The sequence below is a fragment of the Pipistrellus hanaki genome, assembly GCF_964339955.1.
Source record: "Pipistrellus hanaki genome assembly, chromosome: 4".
Taxonomy (NCBI): Eukaryota; Metazoa; Chordata; class Mammalia; order Chiroptera; family Vespertilionidae; genus Pipistrellus; species Pipistrellus hanaki.
The window spans coordinates 35,643,287-35,656,623 of record NC_140506.1 but is presented as its reverse complement, the minus strand read 5'-3'; the positions used below and the strand labels follow the sequence as shown (position 1 = coordinate 35,656,623).

The following is a 13,337-nucleotide window of genomic DNA, read 5'->3' as shown; positions in this document are numbered from 1 at the left end:
TTTAAAAGCACATTTTCTCTGGAAACATTCAAATTCTTCCCAGTCTGATTCTACCACTGACAATTCAGGATACCACTTAAAAAATATTAAGGCCAACCAATGTTTTGGGTGGTAGTAAGGATGGAAAATTAGAATTCTTTAGAAGGGATTCTAAAGAAATTTTTTGTGAGTTAGGGCTTGGCCTACCTATTTAAAAAGCACACAAAACCACATAAACAATATCACAAGCACTTAGCATATCAACCAAAATTACTTAGAATTAATCTACCAGAAATTATACAAAATAAATAAGAGAAAGAGTAGGAATAAAGCAGGAAAGAAAAGGAGATGGGAAGAGGAGGAGGGGGCAAAATTAAATCATAGGAAATTTCCTAGGTGGAGCCTGCTTCCTACTTTTAATATATTACAAATAACCAAACCAAATAATCCCCCAGAAAATCTACATAGGTTTTAAGAACTATTTTTAGAGAGAAATCAAGATGGCGACATAGGTAAACACTTAAACAGCTGCCTTGCACAACAATTTCAAAACTACAACTAAAAAACAAAACGGACATCATCCAGAACAACAGGAAGGCTGGCTGAGTGGAAATTTTACAACTAGAAGGAAAGAGAAAAGCACACTGAGACTCAGAGGAGCTGCAGAAGGCAGTGATACGGAGGTGCGCGTGCCCTGAGAGGGCTGGCAACTGAATACTTGGCTGGCTTTCTCAATCAGAAGGGAGAAAAAAGCTCCAGTTCTGTGCGAGACTCTGGAGACCCAGACTCATTCGGGAGAAACTAGACTGTCCAGATGTGGGCAAAACTCGAGGGTGCCACTCTCTCAGAGGTTCTTGCAGCGATTACCACGGGACACTGAGACCCAGGAGTCTCTTAGTGCAGGACTGATGGGAACTATGCCCCATCCAAGCTGAGCACAGAGGCTTTTGCAAGTCTTGTCTCATAAGGGTGTCTCAAGCACAGAAGTTCTCCCAGGGTAGACACAGCTGATCCTCACAACCAATTGGTCTGGAGGTCAATTCCTCCCAGTGATACCAACAATAATCAAGGCTTAACTACAATAAGACTGCACACAGCCCACAAAGGGGTGCATCATGAGTGTCCACCTCAGGTAACTGGGGAGGCTGAGCCACTGAGCCCTATAGGACACCTAGCACACAAAGCCACTTAATCAACTCAGGAAAGCAGCCAAAATACGGAGACAAAGAAGCATGTCACAAATGAAAGAAATGGGCATAGAAAGGGAGGGGACTGACAATCCTTGGCGGGGAAGGGGTATGGAGGGGTGCAGGAAGAGACGGGACAAAAATCGTACACCTATAGATGAGGGCAGTGTGTGTGGGGGGAGGGTAAGGGCAGAGGGTGCAGTGGGAACCGGGTGGAGGGGAGCTATGGGAAGAAAAAAGAGGAGCAATTGTAATAATCTAAACAATAAAGATTTATTTTTTTAAAAAAGAACAAATATTTTTAAATTCTCCAAATGTTCAAATATTTAATGTTTGTTTGAACAGATTAGGCAGCAAGCACAAAATTTTAGACTGTGCTTAAATGTTCTTTTTACTATCTAAATTCAAATACAATAAAGAATACTATCCTAATTTTAAAGTAGTCATTTTCAAGTTAATGTCTACTTAAAATTTTTTTTCCAGTTTCTTCTAAATATTTTTTAATTTTCAAGAATATAAAAAACCACAACTCAAACATTTTAACACATTATGCTCTCTGTTTCTCTTCAGTTACTTTATACACACATATGTGCTCACATACACTCAAGTCATATACCACAATTCTTTTTTTTCCCTTATTTTAGAAATTTATTTATTTATTTTAATCCTCACCCAAGGATATTTTTCCATTGGTTTTTAGGGAGCATGGAAGAGAGGGGGAAAGAGAGAGAAAAACATTAATGTGAGAGAAACACATCAATTGGCTGTCAAAGAAGAAGGGAGGAGAGAGAGAAACATCAGTGATCAGAATCATTGATCGGTTGCCTCCTGCATGCCCCCTAATGGGGAATCAAGCCAGCAAACCTGTTCCATTTTTTCTGAGTCCTATTCTTTATATCATTTCTTAATCCACTATTGATTTCTTATAGTGCCAAAAGTCTATGGCAGGATTTTAAAGCACTTTCACAACCTACCCCTTGACAAAATCTTGAGTAAAACCTCAACCTTTTCCTTAAAACTTTGTTCTAAGAATACTGTAGAGCTCTCCTATAATTTCTTCATATATATTCTCACTAATATAAAAGCATAAATACATAGCCTACAGGAAAGGGAAAGGAATGTTTGTGAGCATGGGTTAAAAAAAAACTTGCAAAACACTGAGCTAGAATAACTTATTAAACTATCATCTCTTGCACAATAAATGACTTATGTTAACTATACAGAACTATTAGTCCATAAAAGGAATAGTACAGATTTACTGGTACTTATTTTGTCCTTAATGAGAGCTAAATACGCTAACTGCTTATTTTAACTTACAGACTTAATAAAGAGTTCAGTTTCAAGAGGCATTTTGATAGAGATTTGTAGCCAGATAGTCCTGGATTTAAATGTAAACTCTGAAGCTTAATTAGCTGTGTCCTTTGGGGTAATTTATGTGATTTCAAGTTCTATAAAATCTTGGTCTCCTGGTCTATAACACCTGCCAGGATTGTTGAGGGTTAAATGTTTAATATGTAAGAGCTCCCTAGCACAGTAAACACATAGTAAGCATGTAACTATTTGGATTCTCTCCTCACACATTCATTCTTACTTATATCTCTAAAAAGTAACTAAGACTACAGGCCTAGCTGCAAACATGAGCATGTAATTGTGAAATAGAAAAATCCTCATTACTAAATAAGACAAAAGGAAAACAACCACCCACCACCAACACACACAAAATGTTAGCCGTAACTTTAAGGAAGTCAGAATGAGAACAAACGCCTGGCGCAGCCCGCGTCCCTCACAACTCCCATCTCAGATCTTGTGGAACTCAGGAAACCAGCAAGAGATTCTTCTTCATGGCTTTTAAGGCTTTACCATCGACATGATCCTAAAATTCAAGTCAAGGAACCAAACAGCTATATTTTAGTTTACTTCAAGTCAATGAATATAATATGAAGGTAACCAAGTCTGACACACACATAAAATTTCAATGTTAACAGCATATGCTGAGTTTGATCTCATAACTCTTAATTGTATGAATGCACCAACATACTAATGTGTTTGGCATGACTGATTTAAAAATCACATATATGCCGAAACCGGTTTGGCTCTGCGGACTGAAAGGTCCCAGGTTCAATTCCGGTCAAGGGCATGTACATTGGTTGCAGGCACATCCGCGGTAGGGGGTGTGTAAGAGGCAGCTGGTCGATGTTTCTCTCTCATCAACGTTTCTCTCTCTCTATCTTTCTCCCTTCCTCTCTGTAAAAAATCAATAAAATATATTTTAAAAAATAAAATAAAATAAAAAATAAAAATCACATATATTACTACCTAGAATATGTATAGAAATACTTTATATCAATATAGCTTAACAAACATATGCACTTTAATGTAAAAATCAAATTAATATACTTCTAAGAATAGATCAAGTTCTCAGTAAAGTTTTAAATTAAACCCTAGAATATCCCCCAAGAAAATTTCTAGAAGTCTAGTTTAGAACATGCATATTTTAAAAATGTAAATACCTGCCCAGCCAGCATGGCTCAGTGGTTGAGCATTGACCCATGAACCAAGAGGTCACAGTTCAATTCCTGGTCAGGGCACATGCCTGGGTTTCAGGCCTGATCCCCAGGGGGTGTGTGCAGGAGGCAAGCGATTGATGATTCTCTCTCATCATTGATCTCTCTCTCTCTCTCTCTAATAAATAAAGCTATATTTTTTAAAATATAAATACCTGTCAAATGCTTATATTAAATTTTTTTTAAATGTTTTTATTGATTTTAGAGAGATTTTCTCCTAGAATCTGTGAAGAAAAATAAGGCAATGTTTTTTGCAGAACTTAGTACAACTAAAATACAGGTTTCAAGAGAGTAATAACAGGCCACTCAGCCTGTTATTTAATAAATGTATGTTGAATGAATGATGGGCACATTATTATTCAGAAAGAAGTAAAAATAATGGTAACACCTCAGTTAAGTATTTTTAAAGGTAATAACTATAAAAGCTAACATGAATCTTATTGTGTTGTATGTGTATTTAATCTTCGTAAGAGAAGAGGAACTAAGGTGCAGATTTAGTAGGTACCTTAGATAAAGTCAGACAAATTTGGGACTGTGTTTCAGGTCTGGCTTCAAAGCCATCACACGTAATATAAATACAAAAAGATAAAAATAGAAAATTAGTGAAATCTTACCCAAAAAGATGCAACTATAGTTGTTTTGTTAACTGATAATGGAAGTAATGTAAAAATGGAATGAATGGTGATAAAATATCATATAGTACTGAAATAAAAGGCCCAACTTTATGTCTTAATTTAGTTTTACATGACATCATGATTTTGAAAACTCTCCAAAGTCTTCAAATGAAAATATGAAACAATGACAAGAAACTAAAATAAAATTCTGAAAATATGATGTTCATTCAGATTTTTCTAAAAACTGTGAACTTTTTAAAGAAATATTTATAGATGAGGGCTTTTTTTTGTATCCTGAAATGTGACAAACATTGCATAAAGAAAAATGTATTTGGGGATCAACTGCAAATCTGAAGGGGCAATTTTTCAATATCATAGCATCTAACACAACCAGTTCATTTCTACCATGCATTTGCCTTACCGAATAACAACTAAAAATCAGTAATTTAAAAAGCCCTATATTTCCATCTAAAGCAACACAGACAATAAAAGAGCAGCATTATACATAAAAGGACTTTTTTTTTTTTAATAAAAATGAGAGCTTCCTAAATCTTGTCTTTGTGCAAGTGAAAGTAGCAGCAAAGGTGACTTCTCTTTTATAATAGTCAGTGGTTTCTTCCTTTATCATAATACAATAGGAAAAAATAAAACTTTTAAAATAAAATACTTTTCTTTAAAAATAGAAAAAATTGAAACATGAAAATAAAAAATATTAAATTCCATAAAAGTTGGTTACTTGGCTTAACATTATGTATGATTAATGATAATTAGCATTTTCTAAAAACTTACTTATATGCCAGGCAGGTACTAAATACTTAAAAAATATTCTCTCATTTATTCCTCATGATTACTCACCAATTTAGATATTATCCCAATGAAGAATATAGTAGTAAAATAGAAATGGAAATTGCTCCACTGTTTTCTAACCTCTTGTTATTTCTGTTAAGACCGTGATCTTTCAAATTGTTATTCTCCATTAGGTGATCATGCCATTTTTATTTTTTTACTGCTTTTAAGTTTTGCTCTTAATCTTTGTTTTTCAACAATTGACCAATATGTGCCCAGGCGCATCCTGTCCTTCAAAGGACAGAGCTAGACCGGGTTCCTGAATTCTCTGTGAACACTACTCCTGCTTCCTTTCACCGATCCTTGTAAAGCTTTGAAGGTTTTCTCTGTCCCTGATATACAGCAGGGAAGCCTTCCTTATCCCTTCCTACCCTCACACTGCGTATGTTTTAATGTTTTCCCATTTTTCCAAATTACTCCCAATTAAGGAAGAAAACAAAGGCTTTACAAGGCTTCAAAGATTCCCAATTCCTTTTTTAAGAATATGATCTATAAAAAGCTGTTTAAATTATATACCTCTTTTTAGTCCCTATGTGCAATATCAAGCACTATACTAATCTTAACCACAAAATAGTTTGGGTTTTCATCCCATAAAAAACTAGCAACAATCCTTAGAAAGCAGCAAGGTCTTTCTGAAGAAGGCCTTTGTCTCTGGAGTTCACCAGTGTTTCTTTACTTGCACACATCTTTTCACATGTCTGCATGAGGGCTAAAGTACATATTACTATATGTCAGTCATTGATCCCCTGACTTCACCTGGTTTCGGATGATTCCCTCAGAGTGTGATTTACATAGTACTAGAGGCCCAGCGCACAAAATCATGTACAATTAGAGTCCCCAGGCCTAGCCTGGCCTCCGTTGTATGACCTCTGCTCGCAGCCCCTCTACACCTCTGCAAGGCTCTCCCCACCCCTCGACTGCTCTGCAAAGTTTGCTCTGAAAGGCTTCCCGACCCCGCAACTGCTCCGCGAAACTCCCACAACCCGTGACTGCTTCATGAAACTCGCTGCCGCGTGGGTGACTGCTCCACTAAGCTCACGGCCACACCGAGAAGCAGCCCGCCACCGCCACTCAACAGTCCCCAGTCCTGCCCTGCCGCCAGCCCCCCCTCATGGGCTGGGAGAGAGGGGGGAGCTAGGGGTGCTCCATGCACTTCATGGTGACCGGTTGTCCATTTGGTCGTGACGCCACCTAGCTCTTTATATATATTAGGATGGTTCTACTGTGAAATGCTTGCTATAGTGGGAACTACATGATAGCCATGCTTTCCTTATGAAAAAAAAAGGAAAATTCTGCTATTTTATGTATTTCCAACTAAGAAAAGGCCTATTCAGATGTCCCATTGGGCACATATTTATTGGATTTTATACATGAATTTTTATACATCTATTTTTAGGGCAAAAATTTCACTTTTTATTAAGCAAAGATAAATTAACTAGTAATTAATATATTAAACTGTACTTTACTTAATCAAATTATTATTTTGGAATGAATTATAATGGCTAACCCCTTTACCTGAGAAAGAAGGAAATATAAACTAGTTCAGGTTTGGCTATGAAATAAAATTAAGAAATGTAGTTTATATTAACCCTTGGTGTACCATGAGATCTATTAAATCCAATTTTAGCTTTTTAGTTTTTTTGAGCAACTTCACTTGTAAGCATGGTTTCATATCTTACTTTTCTTTATCTTGGCAAAATTTCTATATGGATCTATTTTATCATCCTAAGATTTATGTAACATTACTCATCAATTATTTGTAAGAGTTAAGCTAAAAATAAAAAAATGAAATAATAGAATCACCTAGATGGATGATTTACGTAATAGTAAAAGAAATCCTCACTATCATCTTTCAGTTCCTTATTATGTTTTGCCCACAGTATCACAACTTTGAAAGAAAGTATAAGTGAGGTACAGAGACACCATTTTTGCAGGTTTTTGGTTTTTTAGTAGCTTTTTTAAAATATACTAGTTGAAAGTTCTGAATTTTTCATACCAGCAAAGAGAAGACAATTGACAGAATTTCACATTCATCAGAAGATGAATATAGAGATTAATAGCATTCTACACTACAATGATGAAATTGACCATATAAGCAAATTCTAGACTACGAATTTTCAGATGATTCAAACATATTTTCTGACACTCAAGAATCAATGAGTAAACAATGCATATTTAGAATAAAAAGCAAATATGGCATTTCCATCCAATTAGTCATTCAAAAGTAGGAACTTCATCACAAAGTATTTGCAACAACTTGGAACACCCCATCTTGCTAACAGGATGTATGACAGTGTTCTTTCATCCTTTATGTTTGCACTAAAAGTTACTTAAAAGATTTTGTAAATAAACAAATGATTAAGTTATATATGAAGGGAATAGGTGATGTAGAAATGAAAACTTCATTGGACTTATAATTCCAACTGAACTTATAAATATAAAAATAAAAATGTTTTGCATTTACAGGGGAAGAAAATGGTTGCCTTCTCTTTAACAAGGTTATGAAATGTCAAAATTTGCAATGTTATTGCATTTTGACAACCTAAGTGCAAAATAAAGAACCATAAGTAATGATAAGCTAGATGTATTAAAGATGCATATTAAATCTGGAACCTTTATTTACAAGATGAATAGTTCTAGAATCATGCATAGAAGTTGATGAGCAGCTAGCTGCTTTACAAAGATAGTAACTATTTTAGGGGAATATGGAATAAAATTTTGAGTTAGTATACTAAGTTCTGATTTTTTTTAAAATTTGTATTTATTGATTTGAGAGAGAGAGAGAGAGAGAGAGAGAGAGAGAGAGAGAGAGAGAGAGAGAAATCTTATGTGCCCTGATCTGGGATCAAACCATCAACGTTGGCATATGGAAATGATGCTCTAACTAAATGAGTTACCTGGCAAGGGCAAGTTTCCATTTTTATTACAATTTCTAATAAAGTTGTTGTTCACTATACCTTCATTACTTCTCAAGATTAATAAATTACTCAAAAGTATGAAAAATTAAAATAATGATAAATCCCAACCACTATTTTTTCTGATATATTGAGTTAAATCAAAACATAATTCCTGCCTTGGCTGGAGGTTCAGTTGGTTGGAGCATCAACATGTACCACAAAAGGTTGCAGATTTGATTCACAGTTGAGGCACGTACCTAGGTTGAGGGGTTTGATATCCGGTTGGGGGTGTATGGGAGACAACCAATTAATCTCTCCCTCTCTCTCTCTCTCTCTCTCTCTCCCCCCTTTCCTCTTATAAATAAAAACATATCCTTAAGTTAAAAAATTTTTAAAGACAGACAAGCAAAAATTCCTTTATCAACATTACACAAAAGAAAAACTGCAACAGGCTCCAAAGATCACTTAAATTATTTACAAGTAATTAGAACATAGATTTGCTAGCACACATATTCCAATGGTTATCAATCATAGGAAAAAAAACTGTAAACTGGCTATATATTATTACAACTTAAAAATGTATATGGATGAATTTTCTTTTAGGAAAACTGCAAAACTAAAGAAAAAACTATGCAACATACTAAAATATAATCTGGCTCTAACAGATGTTTAAATGTTTTAAAATACCATTGTAGTATAATGTGGGTTTTTTAAGTCTAAAATCAACTTATATGTATTAAAAGTATATATATATATATATATATGAAAGGCTAATATGCTAAGTGTCCAACTGTCCAACCAGTTGCTATGACACATACTGACCACCAGGAGGCAGACGCTCAAGGTAGCAGTTGCTGTGACACGCACTGGTCATTTACAGAGAAACAGCACTGCGGACCTGATGTCCACAAAGCAATACTCGGCTTCCCCCAAGTGGGGCATAGGCCCCGCCACCACCCAGAAACAACACCCCACAAAATCGCAGCCGATGCTGCTGAGACCCCATGGTACAAAATTCGACCCACAGCCCAGCCCGGAAACCTTTGCTGTGGGTGCCAGGTAATGACTTCACATAGCAACGCCCGGCTTCCTCTCCCTAACAACTAGCCTTCTTGGAGTTTCTTCAGCCCAGGAACACGAATTGCTTTGTATCCAGGTGAAACGTTTCACACTTTAACCAAATGTCTGTGAAAGATTTTCCTGTGCCACATCTCATTTGATCCTCACAGAAGTCCTAAAGTAGGTAGATAGGAGACTTAGTGGAATCCTATTTTCTTTTCATTAGCCAGAAAATGGAGATTTAGAAAGCTTAGAAACCTGACCCGACTGAAAAGAAGAAATGGTGGATGCTGAAAATGACTTCAGGTTTTCTCACAGCACAGAATATAGTCAAACACTGCTGCAGTTAAATATTTTACCCTTTGTTCTCCCACATGATATACAATAATAATCTGCTTCGTGTTGATATTTATTACTATGTTGCTGATAATTACCTGAAAGAGAAGTTGGGGTGTATCACTGGGCTGAAAAAAGTTTAGCTAAATCAGAAAGCAGGTCTAATTAAGCAAGTTTATTATATATATATATATATATATATATATATATATATATATATATATATATATTGTATATGTGTGTGTGTATATATATATATATATATATATATATATTGCTAGAAAAGGAATTTCAAATTTTTTTGTTGAATAAAATTGAAATTGTATTTCATTATCAATGTGCAATACTTATAAAGCTCTTGCTGGTGCCAATTACATGCATGTGTTTCAACCTGTCATTGTCGATTGTGAATTTGGTTGGCACTTCTATTATAGAGAAAGGGCGAATAGCAATATTAAAATATTTATTCCAATTAACTTGCTTTAAATGTACACGAATTTGTGCACCAGGCCACTAATAGACTAAGCCTCTAAAGTTCCAAATTCTAGATGTAACTATTCACTAACTATTAGCAATTTATTTAACTTTTTTGAACATTTATTTCTTTATATGTTAAGATAAGGATAATGTCTATCCTAAAGGATTTTTATGAAGAGTGAATACTAAATGTAATAAACCTAAAACAACATTTTACATTGGGTAGGTCCTTCTTCCTTACAAAAAGCTATGATGGAATCTGGTTCTTTAGTTTCTCATTAATTTTTATTATGCTACTGATTTTTCTCTTAAGCCTTGATAATTACAATTCCTACAGCTTCCCTTCAATCATCAACCAACTAAACTTATTCCATTCATCTGTAAATATTATCTAAACACTTCCTATGTGACAAGCACTTTTAAATCTTTACCTGATCTCTAAAAATAATGCAACTGTTAAAAACATAGAAATTTTTCCCTGGCTGGTTTGGCTCAGTGGATAGAGCGTTGGCCTGCACACTGAAGGCTCCCAGGTTTGATCCTGATCAAGGGCATGTATCTTTGTTGCAGGCACATCCCCAGTGGGGGGGCGGGTATAGGAGGCAGCTGATTGATGTTTCTATCTCATCGATGTTTCTAACCCTCTATCCCTCTCCCTTCCTCTCTGTAAAAAAATCAATAAAATATATTTTAAAAAATAAAAATTTTATACACTTAATTATTCTCTGTATTCGTAGATAGAAAAATGTTACCAAACAATACATCTATGGAAGATTGGTGTATATATCTCATATTTACAGCACCCTAATCAGAATAATCAATCATATAGCAGAACTTCATGAGGATGAAGAAGATAAACTGTCTATTCAGAAGCTGTCTGTATCACCATAGCAACATGTATATTCTGTAACAATATTTTTCAGCTTACTTGACTAAGAAGAAGAGGATCTGAAACTATAGTAAAAGTGAAACAATGAAAGGGTTGGGAAGAAAAAGAGGAAGTAAAACACAATTACAAAATTAACTATCATAAGGATTCTACTAATACTTAAAAATACCACACTGCTTCTATACACTATGAATTTAACATTAACAAAATAATTTCTCAATTGTAACAGCAAAAGAAGTTAAAAGAGATTTAAAAGCTTGGGGGGAAAATAAAAAGAAAATGTGTACTTACAGAGTGGACACTAATATCACTGTTCATCTATCATAGATGTACACTCTGTGGATTTTTTACCGTTAGAGTGAAATTATGAAACACTTAGTCCTGACAAGTTTTTAACCAACAAAACAAAATATATATATACATATAAATAGGTAGGTAAACAGATATCGATATATCTGATAATAGAATACAATTTCAATTTTATTCAACAGTGAAAAAGAATATTTCTGCTTGGAACACACCTAGCTTGGCTCTCCTCCCTCCAACAGGCAAAGGAATAAAAGGGTGGCTTACAAGCTCTTTGAAATTCCTTTTCAGAAATCACTGTCTTATGCTGAATGTTAGAACTTTCTGTGAGATATTACATATTTTTAAGAAACTACATGCAGGGCATTATGGTATCATTTGTCCTTGGAGAGTTAAAAGGTAAAAATCAACACACAAGGGTGTCTAAGATATATAATTTATGCAAAGTCACCTTATGGATCAAGTAACAGTAAGATCGGACAGTAGGAGCATAATACAATAATAATAATTGAAGTAATTAAAGAGTCTCTCAATCCAAATGTAGGGTTGGTGATAAGGAACAGAACAAAGAAGCAAGCAAGCAATATGACCAGGCCTACTTAAACATCCATCTCCATAAAATGGATAACCTAATGCTGCTAACCATTTAGAATCATAATGATACCCTGTGGAGGAAAATAAAAATATGAGGCTGAGATGTAAGAAATCAAGTCTGGCTTCGATGCCAGGATATAAATACAAATTAAAGGCCTGAAAAAATTGTGACTTCAATCCTGTTTCCCACCCCAGCATTCCAAGCACCCCCAATCTTCTCACCATTGTTATTAACAGGCATAACATAAGCTTCTCTTCTCTATCCCTGTGAGCCAAGGAAAGCAGGATGTAAGGCATGTTACATAAGTTCCATTAGAGCTTATTATTCTCCCAGCTTCTATTTCTCACCGGCTCGAGCCCTCAACTATTCCCATCACTGCCGCCATCAATTGCTATGGTAGAGGAGGAATAGAGGAAGAGGGAAAACAGTAACAGACAATAGAAATACACAACACATATAAACAATAGTAATATAGGGAAAAGGGAGAAACGAGGAGAGTGAAAATTGCAGTTCCCTCTTACCTGTTTAATTTAAAATGGAATTTTTTACAATGGTATAAATAGACTCTCTCTCTCTTTCTGTCCACATATATGTGTATATTTTTAAAATCATAAATAGTGCTCTTAGGGGGGAAATGAGGAAACAGTTAAAAAAGAAAAGGAAGAACCATATTTCATTGCTTCAGGGACACACATTTTTTCATTTTTTAAAAAATCCTCACCTAAGGATATGTTTTCATTGACTTGAGAGAGAGAGAGAACACCAATTGGTTGCCTCAAGCATGCACACCCACCTGGGATCAAACCTGCAACCTAGTTATGTTCCTTGACTGGAAATTGAAGCTGAAACATTTTTGGTGTAGGGATTCTATGGTCCAACCAACTGAATCACTGGGTCAAGGCTTTTCACATTTTAACATTGCTAAAATTGGGTTGTCTCAGATAATTCTTATCAGTAAGGTAGCAGTTGTGACATAATTGTCATTACCTATGCATCAAAATATAAAGAATCAGCGTCAGAAGCTTGGAGAAAAAACTCTGAAGACAATGATGTGGTATTCTTAAGAAATGTTGCAATCATCAATTTTTCTGATCATGAATGTATGGAAATAAGGAACATTAACAACTCGAAATTAAAAATTTAGAACACTCTGAATGTGGAGAAATTAACTAGATCTGGCCCTCGTCACTCAGTGGGTAGAGCACCAGCTTGCATACCAGAGGGTGGCAGGTTGGATTCTTAGTCAAGGGCATGTAGCTGGGTTATAGGTCTGATCCCTGCCCCTGGTGGAGGCACTTGTAGGAGGCAACTTCCGGGGTTCTTGTCCCAGCCTTACAAAGGGTTCTGCAATCTGGAGAAAGGGGCTGAGCATAGATTAAGAAGGAGTCCAAGTTCGAAAGATAATTTTGAAAGGCACTGGGGGTCAGAGGAGCTTCAGCTAAAGGAACTGAAGACTACTCCTTAACTAAGGACCCATGCTATTTATTAACACAAATTGTCCTAAGGCAAGGTGGAGATATACACTTCAAAGGGTAAGGTTTACAGAAGCATTGTCAGTTTGGGGAATAACCTACAGCTGTTCAGGTAT

The 13,337-nt window shown here is 35.5% G+C and overlaps 1 protein-coding gene across 2 annotated transcripts in view; it reads right to left on the bottom strand.

Annotated features, from left to right (window-relative positions):
* The window catches only part of POLK (DNA polymerase kappa), a 57,453-nt gene that overhangs the window by 41,164 nt on the left and 2,952 nt on the right, over positions 1-13,337 (bottom strand). Inside the window, exon 2 of one of the 2 annotated variants that reach the window (XM_084880449.1) lies at positions 9,506-9,580. The exons of the other annotated variant lie outside the window; for it this stretch is intronic. The gene's annotated coding sequence lies outside the window, so the exon portion shown is untranslated. The remainder of the gene's footprint in view (positions 1-9,505; positions 9,581-13,337) is intronic. 2 annotated transcript variants of the gene reach the window in all.